Below are 2,483 nucleotides of genomic sequence, written 5' to 3'. Positions count from 1 at the left end.
ATTTGTGCATTAAGTTAACACTCAACTGAAGGTTTTGTGCAGTGCAATTGTCTTGAAAGTTGACAGCCCCACGCTAATATGACAAATGAAAGAAAAACTCAACCCAAACCATCGTAATAAGGTCTTGTTCCACCACATGTTTCCTGAACAGCTTCAATGCTCCTTGGCTTTGGTTTTTCTTGTCTGTAATTTCTACTGGAGGGATGGAGACAATTCTAACAAAAAAAATCTCTTTTTTATTTTCTGCTCTGATGATGGTGGTATACAGCACTGGTGATGGTGAGATGGTGATTGTCGAGGCCGTGTCAGATGATTTCCAATCCCAAACCATTTAGTGTTTGTCTTTTGTGTAGGGGTGTTCTCATCCTGAAAGAAAGCACTCCCCTTAGGTTTCACATTGTTATCTATCTGCCATAAAAGAAAACTTGTACTTCAACAGCTGATGTCCAATAGTTGGTCACAAATTCATGCTACTTTATACTTCTCCACTAAATGATACTAGTCAGCATTAAATTAAATTCTTATTTAACAAAGCTCCTCAGGGGAGGGAAATAAATAGTGGCAGAATTAATTAATTTGCATATGATTGTGGTGTCTGCATATTTTAGATCTTAGTTTTTAGATTTATATTTAATGTATCATATTGTATTGCTATTTATTTTAACTAGTTTTTATACATTGTGAGAAAGTATGGTGGTATGGTGTAACTGAGCTGCTGAATAATTGAATTTGCTTCAGGATTAATAACACTGGGGAACACAATTTTTGTTGAGTTAGGTCTGACAGCTGTTTTTAACTAATTTCTGGGTGCGGAATCCAAAACCGATCTCAGTTTTTCTCTATCACGTCAAGTTTTTGAACTATAGGATCCCCGTTTTCTTAAAAAATATGAAAAATACTGTACTTAGCAGATATGTGCTTGTTTTATAAAAATTTTCAAATATTGACATACAATGAAATATGAAAGAAACAGGCATGACTGCAATGTTTATTTAACACTATTATGTTTTTACAAAGGATATGGCTACTGTAATTATAATTGTGTGCAAGTAGTTAAGGTAAAAATTTACGTTTATAGCTCTTTCTGGAGTGTTCAACTTGAGGACTATCGCGTTTGATGCTCCAACAATAGTCAGCCATCATATGTACATCCCATCTACCCTGATAACGTTCTTCCATAACTTTCAAATCTTGGTGAAATCGTTCACCTTGCTTGTCGCTAACCGCACCAAGATTTTCCGGAAAGATGGCAAGATGGCAATGCAGAAAATGTAGTTTAATACTCATGTTGCAACCAAGCACTTTGTACCTCTCCAATAGTTTTTGAACAATTTCTGTGTAATTACTTGCATGTGTATTTCCAAGAAAGTTCTTGACAACGTCTTTGAATGATAACCAAGCATTCTTCTCAAGGTCTGACATAGTCCCGGTGAACTGTTCATCTTTGATGAGCTGCCGAATTTGTGGACCATCAAACACACTGGCTGAGTTTTACTTTAAAATATGCAAAATATGCTTGTTTGACAAATGCACTGATGTTTGCCCTCTGACTTGGAATGGTGAAACTATCACAAATATAGCAAAAGGAGTCAGGGTTGTTTAGGCATTTACGACGAGAAGTAGCAGAAGCAGACATGATCTGGAACAAAGGAAATATATACCTATGTAAATAAAACACTAAGATGGAATAGTTACAAGCTTTGAAAACGAAAAAAACAGAATAAAACGAAATAGAACTTACAACGGTATGCCCATGGTTACAAGGTTAAGAGAAAAGCCAGCACAAATCCTCTTAATTCCTACTATGCTAGCTTTCTGTTTGCAGATATTGATAGTACTGACCTATTGGGAGCTGCACACACCTCTCACCGCACTGTCTCAATTGTGACTACACAAACAAGTTGCCACGTAGCTGCAGATGAGTCCAGTCGTAATCAGCTGGCAAGTCTTACAACAGATAATCAGTGGAATTTTGCTTATCTGGAGGGTAAGCTGTGGAGAAAAGACTTGATGTGCTAGTAAAAAACTGACTGCAATTTTGGAATCAGCATGCCAATTTTAGTTTTAATCAGCATAAAAATCTAACTCAACAGAATTTTTTTTTCAAATTGTTCTTCAGTGTAATCTAGCACTCTATCATCCATAACAAATAGGGACATAATCATCTATAGTCTACTACTTACTATTAAGGCAATAATGGGTGATATATTCACATACATACACATAAGTATTTTGGAAAACTTGGTAAATGTTTTAAGACCCTATATGAGTGACTTTTATGAACTCGTGCAAATCAAACCACACAATGTAAGATAAAACATACTATCTGATGTCTCTGATTTGAGCTTTAAACTGAACAAACCTGACAAAGAGCCTCTTTGTGAAAGGAAAAAAAAAGACAAAAGGAAGTCCTAGATCTGAAAGATGTATATTTTGATGTGGGTGGGCTCGTGGCTTCATGCAAAATTACATGTATTCAGCGC

At 35.8% G+C, this 2,483-nt stretch overlaps 1 long non-coding RNA gene across 1 annotated transcript; it reads left to right on the top strand.

Annotated features, from left to right (window-relative positions):
* Nucleotides 1-742: 742 nt before the first annotated feature.
* LOC115427331 (uncharacterized) lies at nt 743-2,103 on the top strand. The gene is made up of 2 exons (XR_003936479.1): nt 743-1,043; nt 1,826-2,103. It is a non-coding gene; the product is annotated as an uncharacterized LOC115427331 (long non-coding RNA).
* Nucleotides 2,104-2,483: the final 380 nt, after the last annotated feature.

The sequence above is a fragment of the Sphaeramia orbicularis genome, chromosome 10, assembly GCF_902148855.1.
Source record: "Sphaeramia orbicularis chromosome 10, fSphaOr1.1, whole genome shotgun sequence".
Lineage (NCBI taxonomy): Eukaryota > Metazoa > Chordata > Actinopteri > Kurtiformes > Apogonidae > Sphaeramia > Sphaeramia orbicularis.
This window is presented reverse-complemented; position numbering and strand designations above follow the sequence as displayed.